A 16,340-nucleotide genomic window follows, 5' to 3' on the forward strand; every position below is an offset into this window, starting at 1 on the left:
ATTTTTAACAATGACAATAATTTCTTGGATGGCTAGGAGGAAATGATCAAAGGTTCAGCAGCTCTTTTAAAAGTATCAAACCCACAGTTGGTGATGCAGTTGTACCCCCCAGCCCCCAATTTGGGTTACCAGTATGGACCAATGCCAGGAATGAGCCATGAAGAAAGCAGTGGGTGGCCTTAAGCAAGTCACTCTTTCTCAAACTAACCTACCTAAAAATGAGATAAAATGGGAAGCACAGCCCTATTGGGCTTTAAACTGTTGCCTGTTCTTCCCAAGCCACTTAATTGAAAGGGAAAGCTGCAGCTCATCAATGACTTAGAAGTGATGGTGCCCTTTGAAAAATGTTTCCTTTTGTTTAGTATCCAATCTGAGTCCTGTGCAAATCACAAGTCTGGAGTTGGTACCACATGGTGAATCTCAGTTGGTTTCTAATAAAGGTAAAAAGCTTCAAAAGCAATCACTCAGTTCTTATCTATCTTTCCCCACAAACCATTTTGAACTTCTGCAATGTACAGCTATGGACCTTAACCTTTCCCAGGGACCGATCTGTTATATAGTCTTGAACACACCTAATGATACTTGGAATATTTCATCAGATTACTCAAAGGCTATTTTCCCCTGCACAATTTATCATGTTTACTATGAAATGTGTATTGTGCCAGATACACCATTACACAATCTCTCTGGTGTAATATACGCACTATTCCAGTCAACATCACTCATGAAAAGCAGTTTTATTTTTATTTATTTTTTCCTCTGGTAGCTCTTAACAGCTTTAGGAACAGAGAAACTTAAAGCAGCTTCTCAGCAGGGATGTCTATATGAATGAAGAAGAAGAAAAATCTCCAGGGAAATGATGGCGAAGGCTTCATTGACTGAATAATGTAATACTAGGCAAAACACCAGAAAATATGCTGCACAAATTGGAAACTACCCCAGGTAATCAAATGATAAGAGGAAAGCCTGCATCCCATCATTCATTCTGGTTAATAAGATATATTCCCCGCCCCCTGCACAAGATGATAGCATTTAAAATCCAGCTTAAAAATAGAACTTCCAGAGCAATTATGTCATTAGTTTAATGAAATTACTGTAGCTATTTCTCACTGTTGAGCAACCACAAGCAGAGCAGGTTAGCATTGTGAAGTCCTGATTAGTCTATTTTTTCATCTTTGGAGAGAATTCCATTGATTTCCATGGGCAACTCTCACTTCCATCCCTGGTGGCATTTAAAAATAGCTTCTCAGCATGAACCGCAGAAGTGACCTAACCAGAAAGTAAGATGGTTGAACTGTTTTACACGTTTTTAGATGCCCTCAATGTTTTTAAACACCTGTAGAGGTTTTTACTTGTTTCTCAAATGTTAACAATAAGTTTTGTTTTTCATAGTGTGGCTTTGTTTTTAATAGTATTGTCTTATCGCTTTAGTGCTTGCCACTCTGAGATAGAAATTTAATAAATATATAAAATAAAATTATATCCTGCAGCTCCAGTCCCTCTATTCTATTTCCCCTCCCACCCAATTGTCAGAATACTTTCTCAGTATTCCATTTCTCCCTCCCTTCCAGTCAACGAAGACTCCACCCCTTCTCAGTCATTCAACACCACTGAGATGATGCTATTTTTTGTGTTCTTCCTAAGTTCTCCCCCCCCCCCCGATTTTTTATTGTTTCCATTTGTGCATACATTGGAGTTAACTCCTGGTCTAGCAATACATGCCTCTTGTTTAGTTTTGGCTTCACAAAATTGTATGACTATATAGATTATGGTGGGGATGAATCTAAAACAGCACATCTTAAAGTGTAGGGCACAGCATTGCATCAGATGGGCTGTTCTGTCCCTGGCCACCTTTATGTCCCTCAATTCACAGTGTCTTGACACATGCTGGCTAGTTTCTCCTCATTTTTCATGGAGTGAGGTGCGGGGAGAAAACGAAGAGACTGAGCTTTAAGGGGGAAGAACAAACATAGGAAGTTGCCTTATATCAGATCACTGGTCCATCTAGCTCAGTAATCTCGATACTGAGTTGCAGTGTTTGTTCAGGGTTTCAGTCAGGGACCATTTCAAGTTCTACCTAGAGATCCTAGGGATTAAATCTGGGATGTTTCTGCTTGTAATACAGCAACTCTGCCACTCAGCCACCCCGTTTCCTGCCATTTTATACATGTCTTCATCTCACACAACTTGTTTGTGTGGGAATGTTCTGGGGTGCAGGAGAGGATATATTGACTAATTATATCCTTATCCAACTTGTGCTAACAAGTTCCCAAAATATCAGCAGAGTTTATAGACATTCCCCTTTAAGTTCGCAATGGTAACGCTTGCACAGGTTCGCTAGAACCTCTATAATAATTACTCTGGTAATTTCCCCTTTGTTCCCTCTTAAAATACAAGACACGACACAGTCTTTATAAAAGTATAAAAGAGTTTACTCACGTTCTGTTCACAATATGATCCCAGAAGGTAGGCAGGCTTAAAAAGGTTACATGCAGTTAGAATCTATCTTGTAGCAAGATAGTACTGTCCTCTCTTGGCTGGGAGCCAAGAGGGCATGTTGCTCCTTCAGAAGATGAAGATGGCAGAGAGGCAAGAGGCAAGAGAGAGAGTGGCTGCCTGCCCTGTGCTTTTATCATTACCTGCACAGGTGAGGCCACACCCACCTCTGGTCACATGCGGAGGAAGTCCGTCCCCAGGAAGTTTACCTGCTTGCTGGACAGACATCCCTCCCCATGTTCTAACATGTACACTCTAGGAATGTTGTCATTGACTGCTCCTGTGTTTACATCCCACATACCCCTTCTCAGGCAATACAACATTATACAAAACATAAACAACTTTATTCAACCACCCAGAGTCCCAGCTTGACACGTAGATTCTGGAAACTCTCTCTTGGTAGGGGTTTCGTCAGGATGTCAGCAGTCATCTCTTGGGTGCTGCAGTAGGGTAGTTCCACAAGTCCATCCTGGATCATCTGGCGTATGTAGTGGTATTTAACCCCAATGTGTTTTGTTCTGGCCAGGAACTTCTCACTCTGCGTCAGCTTCAGGCAACTTTGATTGTCCTCTAGCAAGCTGACAGGCCCTTTTCTCACCAACCCAAAGTCCTTTATGAGTTGATCAAGCCAGGCGATCTCTCTGCAGGCTTCTGTTGCTGCAACGTATTCTGATTCTGTGGAAGATAATGCTACACAGCTCTGTTTATAACTGCCCCATGAAACAGGTCCATCACCAAACATGAAAACATGACCACTTGTTGATTTATAATCAGCATTATCCCCAGCCCAATCCGCATCAGTATACCCAACCAACTTAGGGTCTCTGACGGCTGGTAACCTTAATTTACAATTCATGGTACCCTTCAAATATCGCACCACCCTCTTTACACCTGCCCAATCATGCTCAGTGGGAGAATTCACTTTTCTGCTAAGAATCCCCACAGCATTTGCTAAGTCAGGTCTACATGTGGTAACTAAATACAAAAGTTTACCAATCGCCGACCTGTAGTCATTGTTGTCTGGCAACTGCTTCGAATCCTGCTGATTCTTCAGGAAGTCAGTAGCCATCGGTGTAGCAACTGGATGTGCGTCTTGCATCTGCATGTGCTCAATCAGCTCGTGGATCTTCTGTCTTTGGCTGAGAAGAAATGAGCCGTCCTCTTCTCTTTCCACCTGGATCCCGAGGTAGTACTGGACATCTCCTAGCTCCTTGACCTCCACCTCTTTGCTAAGGTGTTTTACTATCTGTGTATAGTCTTTCTCACTTGCTGTGGCAATAATCAGGTCATCAACAAAAGCTAAGATATATGAGAATTGTCCATTATTTGACTTACTGTACAAGCACTTATCAGCGTCGCCTTGCTTGTACCCAAGTTGCATCAGCATTTTATGCAACTTCTGGTTCCAGGCTCTAGCAGCCTGTTTAAGTCCGTAAAGTCCTTTCTGGAGTTTGCACACTAAATGTGCCTCATGTGGTTTTACAAAACCTTTGGGCTGTTTCATATAAATTTCTTCAGAAATCTGCCCATGTAGAAAAGCGGTAGCAATGTCTATGTGTTTCACTCTCATTTTCTTGGAGGCTGCAATGCTTAGAAGCATTCTTACGCTGCTGTACCTCACAGTTGGTGCAAAAACTTCATCATAGTCTTCACCAAAACGCTGTGAAAATCCCTGTGCTACAAGTCTAGCTTTGTAGCGCTGCACTTCTCCTTCTGACCCCTTCTTAACCTTGAAAACCCATTTACTGCCAATGGCCTTCTTACCGGGAGGCAGCTCAGTGAGTGTCCAGGTCTTGTTCTGATGCAGTGCATCCATCTCCTCCTGCGCGGCCTTCCTCCAGAGACTGGCTTCTGCAGCTGGCATCTCCTGTATCTCTTCCCAAGTGGAAGGTTCTTGTGGAAACGCCGACCCTGCAAAGTAGGACAACCGTAATGGTGGGACACCTTTGTTGGTTCTGGACGAGCGCCTGACCTCTGGTTCTGCGACCGCATCAGCTTCCTCATCCTCCTCCAACGCAGGCATGTCCCCATCTGAGTCCTCATCTTCGTCTCTGGTGCCGCCAGGGTTCTGGTCCTCTGCGTCTTCTGGTGTGTCGCCTGTAGGGGGCGCTGTAACACTTGAAGGCAGATTATTACTTTGTGGGGTCTCAAAAGGGAAATATACAAATTCTTGAGTCCTTTCTGACTCATCTGAAGAATCCACAACAGTGTTCTTAGTGTCTACCTTTCCATATTCATCAACATAAACCGCATGGTATGCATTTGTCTTACCAGTTTGTAAGTCCATAATTCTGTATCCTTTGCCTCCAGAGGCGTATCCCACAAGGATACCTGCTTTTGCCCTGGAGTCAAGCTTGTGTCTGTGTTCCTTGGGCACGTGGAAGTAACACGGACTTCCAAACACACGTATGTGTGACAGATTGGGAGCTTTCCCATGCCAAAGTTCAAATGGTGTGCGCTCTGCACCTTTAGTTGGCAGTCTATTCTGCAAATAGACCGACGTGTACACTCCTTCGGCCCACAGCTTCTGTGGCAAACATGCATCCTTTAGCATGCACCTTGTCATGTCCATAATGGACCTAAACTTTCTCTCAGCTATGGCATTCTGCTGTGGTGTGTAAGGAATTGTGGTTACATGTGCAATTCCTTCCTTGGCCAGGAGAGCCTGCATTTCATTTGAGCAGTACTCACCTCCATTGTCGCTCATTAGCACAGCTGGAGCTCTTTGGAATTTATTCTTGACCATGGCAATGTATTCCTGGAGCTTGTCCACTGTCTCACTCTTCTCTTTGAGGAAATACACAACACAAAATCTTGAAAAGTCATCCAGAAATATTAAAATATATCTATTCTTTCCCAGTGAGGGAACACTGATGGGTCCACATATGTCAGTGTGCACTATGTCAAGCACTTTGTTGCTTCTTTGTTCTGCACAACGTGGAAATGAAGGTTTTACAGCCTTCTCAGTAATACAGCTTATGCACTTTGCTGGAGCTTTGTTGCTCTGCTTTACCTGCAAACCTCTTACAAGATCTCTTTTCTGTAGATCCAGAATGACGTTGGTGTCTCTATGTCCAAGCCTTCTGTGCCACAGGTCCAGATCTGCTTCATCCTTCTGGCTGGAATGTGCCACTTTTGCAGACTGATTCTCTGAAAGATCAAGCTCATATACACCATTGATTAGCTCTGCTTGAGCAAACACTTTGCCATTTCTAGTCACCTTGCATTCTCCATTTCCAAATGTGATCTGGAAACCTTTCTTGTCCAGTGTGGACACGCTGATTAAATTGCAGCTCAGCTCTGGTACATACAAAACTCTAGAGATTGTGTTCTCAATGCATTCATTGTTTATATTGCATTTCAGACTCATGGAACCTGCACCTTTTGCTTTAACAATGTTCCCATCTGCAATTTCAATTTCAGATCCTTCTTCATCATTTATCTCATTAAAATAGTCCTTTTTATATGAAAAATGCGAGCTGGCACCTGAATCAATTATCCATTTATTACGTCTATTTTCACGATTCTGGACAGTTAAATTCCTTTCTTGCAGTAGCCATGTGCATTCACATTTCCCTTTCTTTTCTCCTTTTGGCTGAAAGGGGTGGGGTTTCTTGGCTTTAGGAGCCCTGCAATTCTTTGCAATGTGTCCTTCTTTGTTACAGTTGAAACAAATCACTTTCTTAGGCATCTCTTTGGACTTTGTACATTGCCTAGATGCATAACTGCTGTCCTTGCTTCTAGCATTTCTCACTGGAGATTCAGCTCTATCTTTGCATTCTTCTTTTAAATAACCAATCAAGTCTTTAAAAGTCAGACCTTGTCTATGATCCATCAAACTTACAAATGCGCTAAAGCGTGGTCCAAGTGATGACAACAAAAATGCTATCTTTGTATCTTCATCAAAAGCTTTGGGAGTCAAATCAATTCTCTGAATAATCTCAGTGAACTTGTTGATGTGCTCTGTGAATTCCTCTTTTGAATTCATCCTCACTCTGGTTAATTTACAAACCAAGTTTCTGAAGCAGTTTATGCTAGATTCTCCATACACGCGCTCAATATCTCTTAAGATTTGAGATGCATCATCTGTACTATTTATTAATGATAGCTGCTCATCACGAAGTCCACTCAAAATTATGTGTCTAGCTTCGCTGTTCATGCGTTTCCAAGCACTTATCTTGGCTAAAGCTTCCTCAGACGATCCCGTAGGTTGAGGGTTTAAAGCTTCCAAAATGTGCTTATAATCTAAACATGCTATCAAGCGCTGCTTCCAGTGTATGAAATTGTGTTCATTCAGCACAGGCATTCCTAGCTTTGCATCACTATCAAAAGCTGCTCTAGCCATCTTAAAATCCAAAAATTTGAAAATTCTTCAAAATTTCAAAATTTCTCAAAATTTTAAAATCAAAATCTCAAAAATCTCAAAATACAAAACAATTCTTCACTGCCTTGGGTCACTGTGAACTCTGAGGGAAGGGGGGGGTTGCTTAATCCCCACTGCACAATGGAACAAAGGACCATGTGCTTACCAGGAAGTTAACTCAGAAAAATACTACTCAACTCAAAATCACAATCCAATGCAATCCTTCAAAAATACGCAGAAATATGCAATACTGGGCCCATAACCCTTTGTGGGAATGTTCTGGGGTGCAGGAGAGGATATATTGACTAATTATATCCTTATCCAACTTGTGCTAACAAGTTCCCAAAATATCAGCAGAGTTTATAGACATTCCCCTTTAAGTTCGCAATGGTAACGCTTGCACAGGTTCGCTAGAACCTCTATAATAATTACTCTGGTAATTTCCCCTTTGTTCCCTCTTAAAATACAAGACACGACACAGTCTTTATAAAAGTATAAAAGAGTTTACTCACGTTCTGTTCACAATATGATCCCAGAAGGTAGGCAGGCTTAAAAAGGTTACATGCAGTTAGAATCTATCTTGTAGCAAGATAGTACTGTCCTCTCTTGGCTGGGAGCCAAGAGGGCATGTTGCTCCTTCAGAAGATGAAGATGGCAGAGAGGCAAGAGGCAAGAGAGAGAGTGGCTGCCTGCCCTGTGCTTTTATCATTACCTGCACAGGTGAGGCCACACCCACCTCTGGTCACATGCGGAGGAAGTCCGTCCCCAGGAAGTTTACCTGCTTGCTGGACAGACATCCCTCCCCATGTACTAACATGTACACTCTAGGAATGTTGTCATTGACTGCTCCTGTGTTTACATCCCACAGTTTGTGGCTGTCCTTGCCTGTCCTGGTGCCATTGCGACTTTGTGACTGGTTCTACCCCGTCCCACCACTATTTTGTGACCTGCTTTGCCCCTTGCCTCTGTTTTTAGTCATTTTTAGCCCTGTCAGGAAGGCTACTTGAGAACTTCTGGGCTAAAAGCTTCCTACAATGCAATTCTGCACAACAGGATTGATGTAGGTCTGCCACTGCTTTCTTTACGGAGGGTTTTCTCATTGAAAAGCTGCACAACAGGCAAATAATTCAACATTTGTTTAAAATAAGGACTTGTTACATTACTGTGGACCATCTGGATTTTTTGGAGCAGGCCATCTTTGTCAGGAAAATGTTGGCAATGCTAACCATAAAGAAGAGAGTCATAGTCTCATGCAACATCTCTTAAATGCACTTTGAAGTGTAACATATATTATGGTTTGCATGCTTTGTTCAAGTTAATTCAAAGTTGACCCAAGAGGACTTAAGTTTCCCTCAGGCAGTAGAGAAAAATACACACACACAAACAAAATCATGTACCCCTCATAAGAATTCACTTTCTGTAAACTCATACTTTTATTTAACTTGTTTTCCTCTGGTTTTTTCCACTGCCCCAGGGGCTATGTTTTGGGTTGTTTTGAAAGCCGTCAGATAATCTTTTCTTTCCCCCTCAGAGTATTCTGAACTGCATGCTTCTCTCCAGGTCTTCTTACCATTGCTTGGTGATTTGAGGACAGGTTTTTGTATAAACAGTGGGGCTGGCTGGTGTCCAGTCATTCCATTTCTAAGTTTTCACTGTGAAGTAGATGTAGACATAAGCAGGTAAACATTCAATTCCTTACTGATATTGTCATTTACTGTCTCCTCATGACTGAATGTTGCCAACTCCACCTGGTATGCAGGCTGAGACCCTACCTGCCCGCGGACTGTCTCGCCAGAGTGGTGCATGCTCTAGTTATCTCCCGCTTGGACTACTGCAATGCGCTCTACGTGGGGCTACCTTTGAAGGTGACTCGGAAACTACAACTATTTTTTTTTTTTTTATAAATATTTATTAAGGTTTTTTTTTTTAAAATATAAATGCACACATAAAACAATCTTACTTTTATAACAACAAATTCTTCACTTCTTTGGACTCCCTCACGTCCCCCTCTCCCATTTACATCATTAAAAAAAAAAAAAATTTTTCCAAACAAATTATCAACTTGTTTACAATCTCATGTCCACACATTCCAATATGATTTAACACTTTTTCCAATAAAATTTTTATATTTTCTTTAGTCTCACTTATCATCAAATTTAAATCTAGTTTAGTGGTGGCCAGTTTTTTATAATCTAGCATCCTTCTTAACATTCAAACAAATTACAATGTTTTTGTAGATACATCTTGAATTTCTCCCAGTCTTCCTCCATCTTTTCTTCTCCCAGGTCTCGGATTCTGTCAGTCATCTCGGCCAGTTGCATATAGTCCATCAGCTGCATCTGCCACTCTTCCAGTGTGGGTAAATCTTGAGTTTTCCAATTTTTTGCGATGAGAATCCTTGCTGCCGTTGTTGCATACATGAAAAATGTTCGATCCTTCTTTAACACCTTCTGGCCGACAATACCCAGAAGGAAGGCCTCTGGTTTCTTAGTGAAGGTATACTTAAATACCTTTTTCAGCTCATTGTATATCATTTCCCAGAAGGCCTTCACCTTAGGGCATGTCCACCAGAGGTGGAAGAATGTTCCTTCATTTTCTTTACATTTCCAACATTTATTGTCAGACGAATGGTATATTTTGGCAAGTTTAACTGGGGTCATGTACCATCTATATATCATTTTCATAACATTTTCCTTCAGAGCATTACATGCAGTGAAGTTCAACCCATTGGTCCACAACCTTTCCCAGTCCTCGAACATAATGTTATGCCCAATATCCTGTGCCCATTTTATCATAGCCGATTTAACCATTTCGTCTTGTGTGTTCCATTTTAGCAGCAAGTTATACATTCTAGATAGTACCTTGGTTTTGGGTTCTAACAATTCTGTTTCTAACTTCGATTTCTCCACCTGGAACCCTAACTTTTTGTCATTTTTAAAAACTTCTTTAATCTGAGCATAATGTAACCAGTCTCGCACCTTATCCTTCATTTTCTCCAAACTCTGCAATTTCCAATTGTCTCCATCTTTTTCTAATAATTCCCAATATTTTGGCCATTTGGCCTCCATATTGGGTCTTTTTCGGGCCTTAGCCTCCAGAGGTGAGAGCCACCTTGGAGTTTTGTTTTCCAATAAGTCTTTATATTTCGTCCAGACATTGAACAGTGCTTTCCTGACAATATGGTTCTTAAAGGCCTTATTGATCTTAACTTTGTCATACCATAAGTATGCATGCCAACCAAAAGCATTGTTAAAACCTTCCAAGTCCAGCACGTCAGTGTCTTCGAGAAGTAGCCAATCTTTTAGCCAGCAGAAAGCTGCGGCTTCATAGTACAACTTTAAGTCTGGCAGGGCAAAGCCACCTCTTTCTTTCGCATCTGTTAATATCTTAAACTTAATTCTGGGCTTTTTGCCCTGCCAGACAAATTTAGATATATCTTTCTGCCACTTCCGGAAGCACTCCGTTTTGTCCACAATCTGTAATGTTTGAAACAAAAACAACATTTTTGGCAATACATTCATCTTAATAGCAGCAATTCGGCCTAACAAAGAAAGCTTCAATTTTGTCCAACTATCCAAGTCTCTCTTAATTTCAGACCAACATTTTTCATAATTGTCCTTAAATAGACTCAGGTTTTTTGCTGTTATGTTTACCCCTAGGTATTTTACTTTTTTAACCATAGTTAGTTCTGTTTCTCTCTGAAACCTTTCCGACTCTGTATCTGTCAAATTTTTTCCCAACACTTTAGTTTTCTGTTTATTTAATTTAAATCCTGCCACCCGACCAAAATCCTGTATCAGTTGTAATACTCTTTTCGTACTAGATTCTGGCTCCTGCAGAGTCAAAACTAGGTCATCTGCAAAAGCTTTCAATTTGTATTGTTTCGCTCCGACCTGAATCCCTTCCACCAACCGGTCCCCTCTGATCAAGTTCAAGAGCACCTCCAGAACCGAAATGAATAACAAAGGGGAAATCGGGCAGCCTTGTCGTGTTCCTTTTTCAATTTTGAACTCTTCTGTAACCACATTGTTAACTATCAGTTTGGCCTTTTGTTCTGAATATATTGCGTCAATCCCATTCTCAAACCCCCGTCCCACTCCCATTTCATTCAAATTTCCCTTCATAAATTTCCAAGAAATATTGTCAAAGGCCTTCTCCGCATCTATGAAAATTAACACTGCTTTTGTATTTATGTCTGTTTGCAAAAGTTCCAAAACGTCAATAATGTTCCTAGTATTTGCAAACATATGTCTACCTGGGAGAAAGCCTGCCTGGTCTTTATGAATTACTTCATTAAGCACTCTTTTGAATCTACTTGCCAAAATGTCTGCAAATATTTTGTAATCCACATTCAAAAGGGAGATGGGACGATAGTTTTTGAGTTGTGTCTTTTCAGCTTCAGATTTTGGTATCAATGTGATAAAGGCTTCCTTCCACGATTCCGGCGCCTTCTTCCCTTCCATAATTTCATTACAGACCTCCATCATTGGTTGGGTCAGATAGTCTTTTAATGTCTTGTAATACTTGGAGGTCAAACCGTCTGGCCCTGGAGATTTGCCCAGTTGCATGTTCTGAATAGCTTGTTCAATCTCTTGTTGTGTTATTTTGTTGTTCAGGATTAATCTGTTTTTTTGTGACAACTTTGTTAATCCATTTCTTTCCAGAAATTGTTTAATCTCAACCTCATCTTGCGGCCCTTGAGTGTATAATTTTTTAAAGTATCTCTGGAAGCACTTTCTAATTTCCATGGGGTTCTGGATATTTCTTCCTTCAATTTCTAGGTTTGTAACTATATTTAATTTCTGTCTCTTCTTCAACTGCCAAGCTAGCAGTTTTCCACATTTATTTGCCGATTCAAAAGTTTTTTGTTTCATTAATTTAATCTTCCATTCTATTTCTTGGTTTATCAATTTAGAATATTGGGCTTGATATAGTTTGATTTCTCTCAGAATCGGCTGTGACTTCGGGTTTGATCTTAATTTCTTCTCCAATTCTTTAATTTTCTGCAAAATCTTATCTTTCCTTTCATTTTGTGTTCTTTTCTTTACAGTGTTCTGTTGTATCAAGAACCCCCTCATCACAGCTTTGCTTGCGTCCCAGATAGTTCTTTTTTCCACCGTAGTGTTCATATTTATTTCAAAATAATCCTTCAAGGTTTTTTGGGCCTTCTTGACAATCTCCTGATCTCTAAACAAGCTATCATTCATCTTCCATCTAAAGGAACCGGTTGGCAATAGTGTCATATCCATCTTCAGCGCATTATGGTCGGAGCAGGTCTTTGGGCAGATTTCCACTTTTCTGACCTTGGGTGCCAGACCTCTAGATATCCATATTTGGTCGATTCTTGTCCAAGTCAGTTGGGCTTCAGAGAAGAATGTTCCCTCTCTTCCCAGGGGGTTCTTAGTTCTCCAAATATCAATCCAGTCCATATTGTCAGCCATTTCAAAAAAGGTCTTTGGTAGTCTGCCGTCTTTTGTAACGTTTTGATTTTGTGACTTATCCATGTTTATCGATACGACCCCATTCATATCTCCCATCATAATGATGTTGTTGTAGTCCAGATAGTCCAGCATAGTCTCATGCAACTTCTTGTAAAATTCCGATTTCCCGTCATTTGGTGCATAAATTCCTAATATCAGAATCTTTTCTCCTTGGTGTTGTATCTCAATTCCTAATATTCTTCCATGTTCATCTTTGAATAAGAATTTAGGTGACAGGCTCTCTTTTGCATATATCACCACTCCTCGCTTCTTTACTCTATCCGAAGATATAAATTCTTGGCCAAGTCTTTTGTTTATTAACACCTTTCTATGGAGCCTAGTCACGTGTGTTTCTTGTAAGCAGATAATATCCAATTGTTCTTTTTTTAGTATATGAAAAATTTTCCTCCTTTTTTCCGGGATATTGCAGCCATTAATGTTCCAACTCAAAAGTTGCAGAGACATCCTGAATAAATCTGGTTATTTTTCAAGGGGTGGTATCTTGTTCAGAGAATCTTCAGAGTCCAAGGGTGCAGATGCCTCTGGTGTTTCAGGCCCTGGAAGTTGATCAATTCCTTTGTGAAGGTCCTCTCCGTATACGTTCAGAAATTTATCTCTGTCTTCCGATGTTCTGATTTTGATCTTCTTCCCTCTAAAGGTAAAAGATAGTCCTTGAGGAAATTCCCACCTAAAGATGATTGAATTCTTCCTTAGTAGTCTTGTCAACTCCAAATAGTCAGATCTAAGATCTAGCAGTTGTTTAGGAATATCCTTGTAGATCTCAATTCTTTTGTCCAAAATGTCCAGTGACTTTCCGTAGTGTAGGCCCAAAATCTTATCCCTTTCCTCCTTTGACCTCAATATTATCAAACAGTCTCTGGGCTTCTCTTTCTTTAGAAGTCTTCCGAGCCTAAAAGCTGAAACAATTTTAAAGTCCTTTTCCTCTAAACTCCAAAATTTGGAGAATTCTTTAGTCAGAAACTCAGCTGGGTTGCCTTCTTCCACTTCTGGTATTGCTCTTATCCTTAAATTGCTCTCCCTGTTCCGCAGTTCAAGCATGGACAAATAGGTCTGATGTTCGCCTACTTGCTTGCAGAGTGGTCTTACCTCTTGTTCTAAATTTTCAAGTTTTTGGCTGGTATCTTCAGCCAATTTCCGATTTTCCCCTGCAGCCTCCTTCAATTCTCCGATTGCTTGAGTATTCTGTGCGACTTGTCCAGATAATTTATTTAAACATTCTATGTTCTGCTCAATTTTATATGTTTGCTCATCAGCTTTCTTGTCCAAAGATTCTACTTTCTTATCCAAAGATTCTAATTTTTCAAAAATTTTCTCTAAAATAGTAGTGCTTGCCCCTGAGGCCATATCTTCCAGTTGTAATTCCTCAGTTTCTCCCTCCCCTGCCCGTGGCAGAGAAACAGTTTCGACCTCAGAGGGCAAAGTAGGCACAGATGATCTACGTGCCTGTGAGGCTGCGGTTAAAGTTGTCAAAGTTGTTTGTTTAGTTCTTCCTCTCCTTCTTGTACCACTCATTCCAAAGTTATCTAAAATTCAAGGTCAAGCTGAGTTGTTCCCATGAGAAAGCCCCGGCACAGATGGTCACAGTCAATAAGGGGCCGGGAAAAAGAAAGTAAAGTAAAAGTCACTGTTATAAGTCCCAAATCCTCTAGGGGGAGTTTAAAATATTTCAGGGAAGAAATCAATTTCAGTTAAAATAAAGTCAAATTTCTAAGTCCAAGAACCTTCAATAAAAAGATTTTTCAGCAGAGTTAAGGTTTAGTGCAACAACAGTATTTCTGATGGTGTAAGCTGGTAATCCAAATGCTTCAAAGTAACAAGTTCAGACTCTCTCAGATTGTTTCAAAGTTCAGATTCAAAGTATCCAAGCTGCAAACTGCAAGCTGACAGCTCAGTTTCTCAGGCAGTTCCAGCGCCTGGGGTTTTTAGTTAAAATGTAGCTCCAAAGGGAGAAAGATTAAAATATAACTAAAATTCATAAGAGTCCAGCACATGAGGTTATTTATTCCACTTAAAATAAAGTTCAATGGGTGCTCAGATCAAATAGTTTAAAAGGTCTCTCTTTGCCTCCACTCTTCCACGCTCTTTGCGTTCAAGTTCAATGGGAGCGGAAGACGGACTTCCTGTTTTTCGTCAATCCGCTTTCAGCCAAATTTAATATTTTAAAGTCCCGAATTACATACAGTCCGTTGTTTACTCACGGGTTGTTGTTTTTAAAGCATAAATTTCAGGAAGAAAGGTCAGCGCTCACTGGCAACAGCTACGCGGCTTCACTCCGCCGATTGCGGAACGACCCACAGCGCCGCAGCCTCCTCCGCGATCCGGAGCCCCTTACGAGGCTCCCTCAACGTTTCGGTGGCCGCTTCTGGCGCCCGCCGGGTCCCGGGACCGCAGGCTTCTGCTACCTGCGGTTTTCCGTTTTTGGGTCTCCGCTGCGCCGTAGCGGACGACCCTTTCTCGTGCGGAGCTTCCCTTCCCGTTAGGAAAGGGCAGCCATTACCCTTCGCGCCGCCTCCGGAAGTCCCGGAAACTACAACTAATCCAGAATGCGGCAGCTAGACTGGTGACTGGGGGCGGCCGCCGAGACCACATAACACCGGTCTTGAAAGACCTACATTGGCTCCCAGTACGTTTCCGAGCACAATTCAAAGTGCTGGTGTTGACCTTTAAAGCCCTAAACGGCCTCGGCCCAGTATACCTGAAGGAGCGTCTCCACCCCCATCGTTCTGCCCGGACACTGAGGTCCAGCGCCGAGGGCCTTCTGGCGGTTCCCTCATTACGAGAAGCAAAGCTACAGGGAACCAGGCAGAGGGCCTTCTCGGTAGTGGCACCCGCCCTGTGGAACGCCCTCCCATCAGATGTCAAAGTGATAAATAACTACCTGACATTCAGAAGACATCTTAAGGCAGCCCTGTTCAGGGAAGTTTTAAATCTGTGATATTTTGGTGTATTTCTGGTTTTTATGGAAGCCGCCCAGAGTGGCTGGGGAAACCCAGCCAGATGGGCGGGGTACAAATTATAATTATTATTATTATTATTATTATTATTATTACTTTTGACAGTCATGGAGAATCCTGGGAAATGCAGTTTGTTAAGAGTGCTGGGAATCATGGTTCTGTGGGGATCCTTAACAAACCATGGTTTCCAGGACCCTTTAGCGGAAGCCATGACTACTGAAGTGGTATAAGAGTGCTTTAAATGTATGACGTGGATGTGCCCTCAGAATTCATCATCTGGTTAGTGAATTTGAATAACATTTTTTTGCAGAGATGGTGTGGTGAAGGACTATCGTTGGATTATTCATATTAAATCAGTCAGTTAATCAGTCATTCAAGTGCTTGTTGAAATGTGAGGGTGGAGGTGAATCCAGGAATGTTACAGAATTTTAATTACACGGCCAAACTACCATAGTCAGACCAGTTGAGTTTCAGTGTTCAGGAAGGAAGGAAGGAAAGAAGGAAGGAAGGAAGGAAGGAAAAGGATCCTGGGCTGCATCATCACTCCTTCTAATAGTGAACTCAAACAATGAGTTCCAATAGCTGTGTTGGCAATGCAGGTCCATTGGAAAGCAATGAAGAGGATGAGGAACTTGAAGAATTGCAAAATAGCAGCAAACATTTAAAAACAATCCTAAGTAGGGGGATCTTTCAGAGTGATCATGCGCAGTAGCTATAGGATATTGACTATCAACAAGGAAATGGAGAACAGGGAGTTGGCTGGTCTTCTTGGAGGAACAGTTGATTAGAACCCTGTACAGGAGACAGGGCATATTGCAACATTGTGCTTCAGGTCCCACTTGCTCAGTGATACAGGAGTAAATGGAAACTCTCAGCTGCACTTAGTCACCAGAAAGCTTTCACCATTCCTTTAGCTGCACTGAAGAAGATCCAACTACCGCCCCATAGCTCACACTATGCTGCTTAAGTGAATTGCAAATATTGTAGAGAGACTCTATCTTTCCATATGTCTGTTGAAGGTTCATA

The sequence above is a fragment of the Podarcis erhardii genome (genome assembly GCF_964252035.2).
Source record: "Podarcis erhardii genome assembly, chromosome: 5".
NCBI lineage: Eukaryota > Metazoa > Chordata > Lepidosauria > Squamata > Lacertidae > Podarcis > Podarcis erhardii.